The following is a 15,025-nucleotide window of genomic DNA, read 5'->3' as shown; positions in this document are numbered from 1 at the left end:
TCAATCATATTTGTAGAGCATACAAAGTAGAAGCTCAAACCATGTCGGTTGAAATCTATAGAGCTTGTAACAAGATGTTGGATGGTAAAGATGAGAGAGCTAGAATATGAGCCTCTCATCATGGAGCCTACTGAGTATAAGCAAGAAAACCAAAAACATGCAAATGAGCTACAGAGGGCTTTGTACTATTCTAAGCTTCATAAGGAGTAATTGTCTGTAAGGCCTTGGTGGGGCATTTATTTAGCACATAAGCGGCACACATAACTACCTCCAACCAAAAAACATTAGGCAAATCATGGACTTTAACCATGCAACATACCATCTCTATGAGAGATCTATTCTTCATCCTAACCACACCATTTTGATGAGGTGTGCATTAATGTTTTATGCCTCTTTTAGCCATATATATATAAAACTCCTTTGACATATACTCCCCCCTTATTGATCTATATGAAGGGTGCCAATTTTACATGTAGACACATTTTTAGCCATAGAAACAAAGTGTTTGAAATATGTAAAAACCTATGACTTTGCATTACGAACAACCCAAGTGTGCTTAGAGTAGTCATCAATATAAAAGTCACAAGGTAGAGATATCCCTCGATCGTCGATTGTGTCCTCATCATAAGACCACATATATCACTATATATTAGTTATAATTTATGGACATCCCTAATTGATCCATCTTTTGGAAATGATGCATGTTTGCTGCATCTTTTTCCAAATTGCATCCCTCACATACATGTTTGATAGGGACCTTAAACTTTGGAAACTCTCTAACACCACTCTTATCTTTTAATACATGTTTGATAGGGGCCTTAAACTTTGGAAACTCTCTAACACCACTCTTATCTTTTAATACATGTTTGATAGGGGCCTTAAACTTTGGCAACTTTGATACCATCTCTTACCTTTTAAGGAATAACAAACTGCAAAAATTGAAGTGACCAAAGTGGGCTTGCCATAGCTCCACAGTAAGGAAGATAAACCACACTAAGAAGTCTTGTGCGCTTGCTAGCACCTCTATCAAAATACCATACATGTTGATCTGCCACTAACATGCATACATCATGGAAAAAAGGTTATAACTAAAATGCTCAATGAATTCCCAATCATCCCATATATAATTTGCTGATTTCTTTTTAGCACTTGGTGCTGATGCATCAATCACATAGCTATGCTTGACTTTTTCTTCTTCTCCTTTTCCTTCCCTAGTCTTTTTCTCCATTCATTGACATAATGGCCAAGTTTTTGACAATAGTTGCATTTTCCTTCCTTCTTTGGCTTATCACCCCCCTTCTCGGCATCCTTTCCAGAAGATTGGACTAATTCAGCCTTTCTAGCCGCCCTAAAAGTCTTTGAATTTAATTTTTGATTGGTAGAAAATGGTTGATCTCCCACATGCATACTAGTTCGGTTTTATCGAGATTGCTCTTCTTACAAGAGCATTGCGACAACCAACTCATCAAAATTAAGGGCATTGGGATTACCCTTCATCATGAGCCAAATTATAGATGTAAAACCTCGATCTGGTAGAGTTGTGAGAATAGATTTCTCTTCTTGCAAGATCACTTCAACCAACTCATTAAAAGTAAGGGCATAAGGGTTACCCTTCATCATGAGCCAAAGTGTAGACGTAAAACCTTGGTATGAATCCGGTAGAGCTGTGAGAATAGTAGACACCAAAGAACTATCTGGATAGGCCTCATCAATATATGCAAGTTGCTCCGTTTAATCCTTGTAAGGAACTCATCTATTAAATATCCCTCATTCATATGCTCATAATCTATTGGTTGTGGTTGGCTAAAAATCATAGGGGTTGTAATTCTTGCTATCCCCTTCCTTGGACTTTTTTCCATCTTAGGCAATAGTCTTTATTCTGGAATTTTTGTGTCCAACTCCTTCAAGATTTGATCCATAAATACTAAATATACATGGTTTTCAACAATTGATTTTGGGTACACACATCGTTGCTTGTTTTGGTGCTCAAAGTCTCCTCAAAGTGTTAGATAGCTCTTCTCTAAGTTGACCCTTAATTGCCTCCTATAGCATGACTTCTTTGCCACCTTCGTAAGTTCACTATTACCTTCTCTTTAGTCAAGGCTTGAACTTTATCTTCTTCCTGAGGTTGCTTCTCTTGAATTTGTGTAGGGCTTTTGTGCTTTTATTTTTGTGATCCATATCTACCCATGGTGGTGAGTAAACATCCACTGGTATGGGGCTAATTGTGGTTGGCTAAAAATCATAGGGGTTGCAATTCCGTCTACCCCCTTCCTTGGACTTTTATTCATCTTTGGTGTGGCAATAGTCCTTATGTTAAGCTTATCCTCCCACTCAGCAAGGAAATGCTCACAGAAGTGCCATGCCCACACTAACGAGAGATTAATCTCAGGATAAAGGGAAAAATACTTACTTGTTGTGTGGGGATGCTTGTGCTAAACCATTTAAAGCTCTCCAACCACTTGCAGGAGCTAGTTATGGATGCACTCTCCACTGCTTGTCACCAATGATGTTTGATGTTGACTCCTTGGACATACCTACTCATAGATCCATAGCCATGGTGGTGCAATCGAATAACCTGCGAGACGCGTTGACACACACTCTCTCACACACACACACTAGCAAGAGGATAAGAGAACAAGAGGCACATAAGATCTCTAAGATTGCATAAGGGAAGTGTGTGTTCTCATTCCTTACATTGTTATGTATACAAAACTTATAAGTGGCCGGGCACCCAAACTTGGGCGGCCATTGTGTAAAAACAAGAACTATGTGTCTATACACCTACTAGTGTACATGTGTATGTGATGCCAGCATTACACTTAGCTTGGCCATCCCTTTTTTACATCGTGATGCGCTCATTTGACCGGGAAAAATCCATAAAATGTTACATGAAGCGCTAAAAAACCCGCTTGGGCAGTTCAAAAATTACAAGTGATCTTTTTGAAATAACTTGATGAATGACAACCACTTTCTTTGCTTAAACGACCTTTGAAAAATATGTTGGTGGGCCCGCGTAAGCCAATCACCTAGTTAACCACCATTGGAAATGTTGTTATTATCTCCCCCTGCCTAAAGTCTGGGGAAATTTGAAGATCAATCGTTTATTGAAGAGATCATTGGGTTGTCATTATCGAGGCCTCAATGTTGTTGAATTGATGATTAAGCTTTCTTAAGTGTGGCAATGAATAGAGCTTGTGAAGTATAAGAGCCTTGGAAGGTTTTTGAGATAATTGCATGGTGTAGTAGTACACAGATTGGTTGTCGATGCTGAAATTGGTGAAGCCAAGAGTAAGTGTATATGCATGTGCACAGGTATAAATAAATAAGAGTGTCTAATGCATGCACTTGAAAAATGCAAGTGTCTATATGCTTCATAGTAAAATGAAGCATATAGTAATTGAGGGGTAATCCAAGTGATGGGCCGTATCTTGGGCCAAGAGTATCTCACCAAGATCCCCCCATCCAAAATGTATCTGGATGGCTTTTGATGTCGAGGCTTCTAGTCTTAAGATAAAAGTGCACACTGTGTGAGTGTAGCGAATTTCAAGATTTTATAAATTTTTATGTTATTTTATTATATTTGGGTATGCAATATGGAGATATGTACATGGAAATGCTATGCATGACATCGTGTCGCAAGACTATGCCCTTGACTAGAAAATCTTAGATGACATTAGACTCTTATACCAGCACCTAGATTGGCGACACCTCTAGCATGCAAGAGGATTTTGGAAGCAAATGCAGATGCAACATGGAAGGACTATTCTAGTGATTAGAAAACCAACTAGCGACTTGACGCACTTGTAAGACTATGCAATGGTTGGAAAACCAACTGGGTGGCGACAAGACTTGAACTCTTATGCCTACCACTTTTAGGCTAGGTGACTCCGATTCACAAGAACTTATTGGCAGCATGCTACCAACATAAATGCCTCAATTATAAAGAGTATTGGGTTCTCCTGAAATCTTTGTAGGGAGGCCAAAATTCTTTATCCACCACAGTCTCAAAGTCACAGAGCATCTACCCAGGTAGAAATATGAGTCGATGGAAATAGAAAGCCACCACATCCTCATTTGGGCCCTCGTTTGTGATCATATAACTGCTTTTTGCCCCATCTTGTGCCTATTTGTGGAACATCTAAAAGTGTTATAATAAGTTGTATAAATCTAACACTTGCCACAAAAGCAAGATCAGGTATCTGCCTCCATGCATAGTACACTTTCTTAAGGTGGCTCCTCATTGTGTGTATATCTGTGAAGGTTGACGGGTGGAACTTAGGATAGTTAAAGATACACTAGGGATTCCTGCCTCGTTTATCTTTTAAGACTTCCCTAATCCACCTTCTAGGGTATGGCATGAAGCATGAATGACACGAAGGTTCCTTGGTGAATAAAAATAGGCATATGCATAGTGATCCACATGTAGGTAGCTCCGTCTCCATTCCGGTTGTGCGTCCTCTCATCCCATTGGCCTTTCACTGTACCTTGGATGTATTGTTTAATCACCTCTTTCCTCCACTGGATGTTCTTGCTTCCATCTTTCAAAAGAATATTTTATTAAGAAAGCAAACACCTATACATCAAGAAGATCCGCTAGGTGAGGGTTCTTAAATTGTGTGTTTTTTCCTATGGGCTCCCATAGGTCTTTGTCTTTTGATCTATGCTTTTTCACATGCTCTCCCATATCACCCCTAGGAGGATAGGCCAAATAGGGCATCCGTTCCATCATTTCTGTTGTGGGTGTTTTGACTCCTAAACCAAGGGTTTCCTTCTTTGATTAATTCCAAGTAAGTGTCCTTTGGCATCTGAGTGAACATATCTTCTTTTGCAAAAAGTTTTGCGATAGTATCATGAACTGCTTGCTCAAAGTGAAAGATATTACACCTAGGCTGTTCCTTTGTTGCTATTGTGTGATTTACGGGATCGAGAAAATTCATCTCTGGATCAACCTATTCTTCCATAGGAATTTGAGATGCTTTAGAGTGAAAGATATTATACCTAGGTTGTTCCTCTATTGCTATTGTTGTGTCATTTTGCGGGATCAGGAAAATTCATCTCTGGATCAACCTGTTCTTCCATAGGAATTTGAGATGCTTCCCTCCACCAAGCTGTGTTTTCCTACTGCCCAACATTATCTGCTGCTACATGTGGTGAACCGTCATAAGGTACTATCTGTAGTCCTTCTTTCACTATAGGCATAAACTCCATGCTATTTCTTACCTCAATGCAAGGGTAAGTAAGCTCCATGAGTCTTTGGTTATATGCCAGAGATTCTTGCCTTAGCTCTCCCAATATATTATACAAGGAATGTAGATGAGGAACCTCAACAGCTTCTACCTTGGGGTAGTTAATTAAGTCCACTTCCCAATCTAAACCTTGGGCTTCTCCTGCTAGCATTCCTTTTAGGAATCGATAAATTTCATAAAATAACTTCACTATTCCCAAAGGGTGATAGAGAACGCTATCTGCATCCTTTAAATGTTCATAGACTTGCCTGACTTCTTTCATGCCATAAGCTTCCAACCACCAGACATTGTCCTTTAGCCATTGCGAGGAACTTCTAAAACTGTACAGCACCATAGGGGCTTGTAGCTCTATATCAGCCCTTCCTCATCATCCCATATTTGTGTGAGAGTAATGAATCTCACCCATGCTCAAAAATTAAGAACAAATGGGTGCATTGGCCACAATAAAAGATCCCTTATCCCATATTCCTGGCTGAAAATTCCAAAGGTGAGAGGGAGAATTGCATAATGGGGTAGAAAAGATGGTATCAAATTTATATCATCTGCTCTTGAAGTCATATTGTAAAAATACCATTGATAAATTTAGGTAACATATCACCATTTTGTTTGTGGTAAACAGATTTCATGTCGCCAGGTGCTTCAGCTTAAAAGAATGATTAGAAAGGCCAATATCCCAAACCGAGCATGGTCTTTCACTCTTGGTGGCTTCCAAAAAGTGTTCCAAGCTCATTATTTCTTGTGTAGCAATCCTTTTCTACTTTTCCCACAGCTCATGTTCACCATACATTGAGTCATGAATAGCTCCTAAATACTATAGGTGCTTGGAAGTAAGTTTATTAACCTCCCCTTCCACCTTGGACAATTGGGACAGAGCTTGTGCAACAATTTCTTTGACACATCCAGCCACCTATTATAGAGTCTCCAATGTTTGACCTTTCACAAAATGCATTAATCTAGAGTACGTGTAAGTTCCATGATTTCCCACTGGAGTTCATAAGCCCATTCCTTGGCTTGTTTGTGAAGATCTTGCGGCGGTAAGTTGAATCCTTTAGCATGTGCAAGTTGCAATGCAATCTCAGCTTCTCCTCTGCTAACTTCACCCTCCTTATGAGTTTCTTTTGGCCCTTCAGCTGTGGTGACACTTGTGGCTTGGTGCTAGTAAAAGAATTCCACGATATATGGATAGGTAAACATGTCCAAACCCTTGTTTTGCCCTTCTTCCTCATCTGGGTTGTGTGGCTTTCCATCAAAATGTTGTGCAAAATCCATTTCCCATTGATTGGCTTCAGTGTCATCAAATCGATGGGTAATTGATATGGGGTAGATCAAATTCTAAAGACTTCCCCCTTGTGTCAAGCCTTCCAAATGCAATAGGATAAGTCTGAAAATTTTTCAAATGCCTAAGGGGTGATAGAGGTTACTTTGCCTAGCCCCTTAAATATAGATAGCAATCCCTAGCCTCATAAGCTCAAATTACTTCCCCCTTGTGTCAAGCCTTCCAAATGCAATAGGATAAGTCTGAAAAATTTCCAAATACCTAAGGGGTGATTGAGGTTTCTTTGCCTAGCCCCTTAAATATAGATAGCAATCCCTAGCCTCATAAGCTCCATAGAGCTGCATCCATAAGAGGCTTTGTTCTAAGTAATCATTAGAAGTTGGGGCTTCAAAAGTTAAGTCCTCAAGTAGACCTAATTCTATAAGTTCCCCCTCTTCAGAAAAATCTTGATAACTGAGGAGTACTAGATCCCAGGCCGTGAAGTTGAGAACCATAGGAAGCAATGGGGAAATAAAAAGATTATTAGGTCTTTCTAAGCTGAAATCCCCACCATGAAGAATAGCCATTATAAAAGTAGGGGCATTATGTCTAGACATTTTTCTAAAGACCATGCTTACTACCTCACTACTCAAAGGAGCTTCAAAGTCTATATTCTCTTTACGGTCATAGACAATAAAAGTGTGGAGGTGTACAAAAGCTTTGGGTTTTAGTAGGTGTTCTCTCGAGGAAACAACTAGAGTGGCTAGTGTAGAGGCATTATGAGAGATTGTATCTAGCAATGTACCTGCTCCTTGCTCCACTGGAGGAGATCCTTCCTCTTTGTACTGATTCTAATTTTGAAGTGCAAATTCCAACTTCTTTTTCTTGTCTAGAGCACCAGCTGTGTACCTGTAGCATTCTTCCGAGGCCTTCTTAAGTTGCTGGTACAAAGCATCCTTTTCCTCCTTGTGCTTGAGGTGAAGCTTGTTTTCTTCCTCGTTGTGCTTCTAAAGTTGTAGCACAAGGCTCCCTCTAGCTTCATGCAGCCTACGTTCTAGGTTATTGCATTGATTAGCTAGGTCCTCAACTTTAGCCATCTCTTCAGCAACCCTGCTTTACACTTGGCTCCTGTCAGCTGTCACCAAGGCAAGTTCTTTCTTTGATCTTTTAGCAAACTCAAGTTTTGTTCCTTCACCTTATCATAATAACTTTTAAACATATTAGCATCAACAACCCATTTTAGTGATGTCAGCTTTTCTTCATCAAGATTAGCCACCAAATTGCGTTGATCTACTCTACTTGATTGGTTGATTCCTGTAGCTAGCCTTGGAGCTGTTCTCTTAGGAGTGTGTGCTGGTCTATAACTCGTTGTTTGTTTAAAGCCATTTGCTTATAGAACTTTACTACTACTTGTTAAAATTAAAGCAATGTGATGAGCTATGGTGGATCATATGCTAGAATCAACATCATTAACAAAGAGATTAGATGATAATTAAGATGTGATTAGTGAGCAATTAACTAATAGCTTAATGTAGGCATGGATAATCAAAAACTAGCCAAATCTCATTAGGCCAATGCCTCAATTTATAGAGTTTACATCCAAGCATCTAATCCCACTAATTTCTCCTTGATTCACTCCACCTATTTTGCTTGATTCTCTCCACCTCTCCCAAAATATCTCCACACCTCCTAAATCTTCTCATGCTACCCTTTATTCTCTCCCAGTAGATTCTTCTCACCTTTTCACAGGTTCTCTCACATATACAGATTCTCTTTTATAGCCTCTAGCCAAGGGCTTGTTCCCGCACACACCCTATTCACTTGTATATTTCAACACTACTACTTGGTTAAGAACCCCTGTTAGCTCTAAAAGCTACAACCTTGTTTCATCTTCTGCATGTTCCTTGTCTAACCCAAACAGAGTAACTACATGCTCTTGTACCTGCTGCACTTTAAGGTTTAGAGTGTTGAGCCTCTGTCTTTTTGTGAGAGGTTCAGGAGGTTCTAATGCCGCTTTTGATGCTATAATCCACCTTGCTTTTTCCCTTTGTAGTGGTTATGCCATAATCCACCTTGTTTTTTCCCTTTGAATCAAGTGGTGGCTTTATGACTTCATGTGTTTTTGTGTGTATGGAAGAGGACTCACCTCGCTCTTGATGGCTACTTTCTCTTTTTGATCCTTGGGCTCCTTTGTTATGCCTTCGAGCCTCTTGTCCTAAGAGAGTGGGATTTTTGATACCTTCCCTAAGGATTTGCATAGCCCCATACTCCAAAAATTGTTGCAGTTACCTACCATGTACTTATGATTTGCACAATAAGAACTGAGGATGTTGAAGATTATATGAGCCCAATCTTCTTTAAGACCTTCTGCCACTATTAGGATGGCTCTAGAGTTTATCTTGTTATGCCTATCTATGTACTTGACCCGAGTCAGGAGACAAACTGCCATGCAAGCCATCTCCACTACTACAGGATCTCAGATCTAGTTAAAGAACTCCCCATGTGGTGAGTTATTCCACTTATTCATGTGTTTACCAATATTAATATTGCCTATTTTGATTTTGGAGTAGGACACTTCAGTTGGCAGGCTAAAAGCTTCAATAATTAGTTTCCTATGCAGCTTACCCTCTGTTTCATAGTCTCTAATGTGACAATACCCACCCCCCATGTCAGCATCATATGAGTTGAGGAATTCAGTAATGAGGATAGGGTTGTAATGAGGATTCCATGACACTACCATCTGATCCAAGCCAGTCACCTTCAGTCTCACCATAATATCCTCTTCTTTTAGCACTGAATAGCACTCTAGTGCATGGTAAGTGAATAGCCAAGGTTCTTTGTCGGAGTTCCTTTGAAATACCCCAATGCGCTCTCCATTCTTCCCAGCATCACCAAGCAAGCTAGATGAATAATTATGCTTGGTCACCCATCCGTTAGCATCTTGTAGTAGAGACCTATCATGGACCTTCGATATTCTTTTGAGCTCCTTGGGCTCTTCATGTTGCCTTGACTCCTTGGAAGACGCACCCCATTTCCTTGTCATATTTGCACTTGACTTAGTGCTTGCTTGGGTTCTCTGGGGCATTCTTTCTACAAACAAAACTAATATTAGTAATGAATTATTTTTTGGGGTTTTGTTTTCTCTCCCTTCTTTTCATAATTTTAGACTATCAATATACACCTATTTACATGCAATACAGTACCCAAGTGTCCCGATGAACTATGTTATACTCTTCCAGACAGGACAAGAACTTTCAATTGAAAAAATAATAATATCCCCCATCCAGGGCAAGCTCCAATGGCCCTTTTCCCACTTCCTTGCTTTTGAAAGTGGTGGTCAAAATCCTGGAGGCTGAAGACCCACAAGATGTCCCTCCCCCTGCCTAGACCCCAGTGCCTAGACCCAGTACACTCTTCCACGAGTGTGGATGCCCAAGTGAATGCAATCATTACAGCCAAAAAGGGTGGGTAACAATAGTAATTACCAAACTAAATTAGACATGGTTGCCATGGACAAGAATAGTTAGGTTTTTGAAGAAGGTATCAGACTCGAGGGGGGGGCTGAATAAAGCATAGGAAGGGTTAGATCTCATTAAAAATAGGAAAGTTCTTAAAAATAGCCAATAGTAATGCAGATTCTAAATTGATAGGTAAATACAAGACAAAAAATTGGTTAACTAATGTGAGGACAAATTGTGAAATTAGGAGTGCAAGTAGTCCATTTAGGCCAAATCAGTAAGGTTCAAAAAAAAGGTAAAAAATGATTGTCAGGTGGCCCGGCTACCTAGTGTAGCCCATAGAAGGACTTGTCAGAGTGGCTCAAGGACCTAACCCCCTGTCCAGGACATGGAAAGGAGCTATTAGCAACAATCCAGACAAGATTTGGGTAAATACAACCTAAACTAGGTCATAATTTAAGTCGCTCAGCCATATGCGCATGAACTTGCTTTTTGTCAAAAGAAGGTACTTACCCATGTCGGATTCGAACAAGAAGGTGCAGCCCTTAAGAGAATTGCATGAGGCACAAGTGTACTAAATTTCATGCCAAGGAAGTCCCTAAGTCAGGAGATTTTAACAAAATACAGGTTTTTGCATATTGCGAGAAATTTTGGAAAAATTTTGGCAATCTCCCTTGTATTTTGGACGAAATTTCAATTTTTACTTATCCAAAGAAGCATAATTGTGTAATTGATGACAAAAAGGGAAGGAATAATCACCCAATCGGAATCAGACTGATCAATTAATTCTAAAATAAACTCAATTAATGCCCAGAAAGCATGCATATTACACAAAAAAGCAATAAATTCAATAAAAAGCACGATAAATGCATCATGCAAGCCTTGCTTCCAATCAAAAGAGACTATGACTCAATTCCATCTTAGATTCATATTAGCCCAATATCTATGCATCTTTGGCAAAGAAATAAAAAAATCGACAAAAAGCATAGTTTTTAGGATTTTAGATTACCCGAGAGAGATTGTGAGAGTGCTGGGTGATTTAGCTTGGTGCAAGTGGTGAGAGAATCCCTCAGAAGCAAATTGTGTTTCTCCTCAGCCCCCTTTGCTTCGATTTGCAACAAAAACCGCTTTCTTGTTGCAAGCTCTGTAGATAGGGTATCTACGAGCAGTCCCGAGCTTGTTTGCTAACTACTATGGGCTCGCATGCGGTGGAAAACCCGTAGCAACAAGGGAGATGAAGGGGCTCAAGAAAAACGTTTTGTTTTGGCTCTCTGTAAGTGAGTTTTAGCAAATAAAAGCTCACTTACATACATAAATAGCTTTTTATGTTTAAAAATATGTTAAAAATCTCAAAAAATTACCAAAATAGCTAGAAAATCATCAAAAGTAATCCCAAAGCTAGAAATCATATCTGGCCACTAATTAAGCTCAATAAATAATTAATTATCCTAATTATTCCAAAAAAATTACTAAATTTAACGGACCACTAAATTTAGCTGAGACTGTCGAGTTGTCGAATACTAATGAGATTTTTGATGTGCATAGCCCTTGGTGAGTAGACTCTAGATATGAAATCTTGCAGCTATTAGAGATCTGTAACTAGCCCAAAATAGCAGTGTCCTCATCCAGTATAACTACTATGGTCCAATAGTGAAAGATGAGTCTGATGGGTTGTTGGCATGGTCTGAAACTGTGGTTAATTATTCTATATGGGTCCAAGATTTGGTATATCAACAAAGTGTACATCAAATATGTACCGGTGGACAAGATCATGTTCACTTTTAAGAACATATGAACCTTTTTCAAGTATGTTGAATTTGCGGCCTGGCTCATATTTACATCACAGCACCTGAGTTGCCTGCCAAAGCACTGTAATACTATTTTGAGTATGTAAACAGAATTACAACAGCTGGGGGTTTGACACAAGGCAAGTTCACAATATAGTTCTTGCATGTGTAAGGCCATGTTAGATTCTGACTGCGTTCGCTTTCTAAAAATAGCAAAAGTGGACCCCTGTTGGTATGTAGCATGCAGATTGAAAAATTTGCCCGAGGCACACTCGGATTGCTTCAAAAACATGGGTGCATGTGTTAGACAAGAATAAGATTTGATATGCTTATAGACCAGTGTACTAACTAGGAAGGTCTTATCTACATCCGAGGTCAGTAGATCCCTTTTTTTTTTCCAAACGTGGACCCCCTCTAGGCCACTAATGCTACAATTGCCAAATCACCTGTTTGAAGTAGGTTTGATATCTGTTGGATGCACAAACAATGTCCGATGAGGTTAAATTTTGATATGCCAGTGCTTTGGTATGTGATGAAGCTTTGTGTATGAGCCCCTGGCATTTGGTCAGTTCTAAGGTGCTATTTTTCCAAAACGTGGACCCTTGTATGCCTATGTTTGGCATCACGTCAAATCTTTGCAGTGATGTGAACAGGCTCTATGCCATCAATTATTAAAAATAGACCTTACATTATCCCAATCCTTACCAAACTTGGCATAGAGCATTTGGACACATTCCATAATCCTCATGTGAAAGCTCACTCAAAACGGATAAGCATAAGGCCAATATCCAGAGTACTGCCCTTAATTAGAGCTTAGAACCAAATATTTAGCTGTGTGAACATGAACTTAAGAGAGCAGCTCCAATTTGTACTTGCCCAAATTGGGTTAAACTTTGCATAAGGTTGAGCAGAGATGTTGTAAACTCATATTCAAGAGCTTGAAGAATTTGGGCACCATTACATCCTACCTTTTAATCATACAAGATGTACTTTACATGTATTTAGCCAAGGTACAAAAACATGTCAGAAGCCCAATCGACATAGTTTGAAAACATAGCAAACATGAGCAAATAGACTCAAGACCTGACCTGTAGCAAGGCCAATGAACAATTTTCACACATACCAGAGGGCACTGCCTAATGTTGACTAGAAGACCCCTGACCAAACCATATGCAAATTGCCCAAAAATCGATATTTTTTACCTATTTGCTGCCCTATTTTAGGTAATCTGAAAGGGAACCATACTTGATAGGCATGGAAAGCTATGTGCAAGTCACAAATCTGTATGAGTATAGGGCAATCGGAGTAGACCAACCGGTAAATTTTTACGAAACGTAGGATTTTACTGAGCTAGGATTGAAAATGATGTTCGGGGCCCTGTTCAACAGCTTAAAAAGGTCCGTCAGTTGATTGGAATAATTCAAGATTTGGTATGCCTAAAAAAATAAAAAAGACTACACACGTACCAGAGGGTGAAACTTTTTGATGATTGGAAGCCCTGTTTGTTACCAAACATGGACCCCTGATTGGGGATCCGTATTACCTGGTTTAAAATCGATAATTTTTACCAATATGAAGCCTCGTGGAAGCAGGTAGACTATCCAGAATTGAACCAAAGTTGATGAGCTTGTAGTCATAGTTGTTTTGCTTTGCCACGTATGTGCATGGGGAAATCTAAGTAGACCACAATCAAATTTTTACCAAACATGGGCTTGTATTGAGTTGGGGCTGAAAATGATGTCCATGGCCAAGTCCAGCTGTAGAAAAAGTCACCTTCCTTTGCCCAAAATGATTTGACTCCTGGTATGCATCATGAGCAACCATTAGAGTGCTCATACACTAGGGATTGCAGAAAACTAACGAGAGTAATCCCCTCTTTTTCCAAAACTTGGACCCTCTGTGTGGGCATCTGTCCAGAGTGGTTTGATCAAGGTTTTGAAGAGGTTTCCCTAACAAATGACCCCCTATCATCAGTAGAAGTGAACCAACTCTTTTGTGCTTGTAAAGGGGCATGGGCAGGTGAGTTATGCTAGTTTCTGGAGTAACCTTTTATTAGTAAGCCACCCATCCAGCCATACTTAGGCTCCCATAGACCAGTTGTGATGCTATGTGCAAATCTTTGCCCGTGGATAACTTGGAGCAGTTCAAAAATACAGTGTATGATGTCCAAACCCTTTGATATTTGATATGTATTTTGGCCAATGTAGCCTTTAGGCATGTGTAAATCTTTAGCTGCATCAGGCAATGAGAGAGGTTGTTGTTACCAAACGTGGACCCCCTTTAGCTCAGTTGGCTACTGTATGCTAAAATGATCTTTTAAGCACTTTAAGTGCCAGTTGACCTACTTAGAGGTTTCTGAATGCCAAGAAACTTCAAAAACCTATGAATGGAAATGGAATTGAGGTTTTTGTAAAAGCATACTACAATAGTGCAACTATAAGGCCTTCTTCTAGCCAAACGGTCAATAAAAGAATAGTACATCACCAACTGTACATATCCCCAGTTGTTGATGCCAATGAGTCCCCCATATTATGTCTGTTGTGGTCATCAAACTTCACAAGCTTGTGAAACTAGATGCAATTGAGAGTCTTGCAAAGGCATGAAGACCCCTAAAGTGCCAAATGTGGAGCTTTACTGCCTGTGTTTGACCAAACAGTCAAATTTTCTATGGGACCATATTGGAGTAATCAGAAAACATAGCATTGGTTCCCGGAACAACTTGACCTTTGATATGCATGTAGTCCATAGGACTTTCTACCTCTGTGCAAAACCGTGTTGCCATATGACAGGTAGAAGAGTCCCATTTTACCAAACGTGGACCCATGTCTGCTTATTTGGGCCACTTCATCCTTGAGACACCCTTGTCATGTTCAGGGTGTATGGACAGCTTTGACTGGGGCAATCAAATAGTCAAAGGTTATCTACTAAAAACAAGAATTCCAAATCTAAAAGATCTTTGTAAAACTGGGCATTCACTCAAAATTTATAGTTGCTTAGGTAAAAGTGAATGATAAAAACAAGACAAATCTTACCGAAATGGGTCAAGATTTGATATGTGGGTAGTTTAGTATGTGGAATAAGCACACGAGTGATCACATAGGATTTGGCATCAATAAGCAAGCCCAAATACCAAATGTGGGGCCCTAATCTGACTTGTGTGCCTATTGTCTCACAACAGCCCTGACTTTGGGAAGACAACTTTTGACCTATAGTTCTGATCGGGTTGACCAAATAGTAAAAGTTCTCTCAAAAATAAGAAATTAAAATTTGAAAGTA

The 15,025-nt window shown here is 39.6% G+C and overlaps 1 long non-coding RNA gene across 1 annotated transcript; it reads right to left on the bottom strand.

The window, feature by feature from the left end:
- Positions 1–8,051: 8,051 nt before the first annotated feature.
- On the bottom strand, positions 8,052–11,070 carry LOC147636861 (uncharacterized). The gene is made up of 2 exons (XR_015266127.1): positions 10,972–11,070; positions 8,052–9,594 (listed from the first exon to the last, which is right to left on the bottom strand). It is a non-coding gene; the product is annotated as an uncharacterized LOC147636861 (long non-coding RNA).
- Positions 11,071–15,025: the final 3,955 nt, after the last annotated feature.

Source organism: Cibotium barometz, chromosome 7, assembly GCF_041138505.1.
Source record: "Cibotium barometz isolate CiBa-2024 chromosome 7, ASM4113850v1, whole genome shotgun sequence".
NCBI lineage: Eukaryota > Viridiplantae > Streptophyta > Polypodiopsida > Cyatheales > Cibotiaceae > Cibotium > Cibotium barometz.
This window is presented reverse-complemented; position numbering and strand designations above follow the sequence as displayed.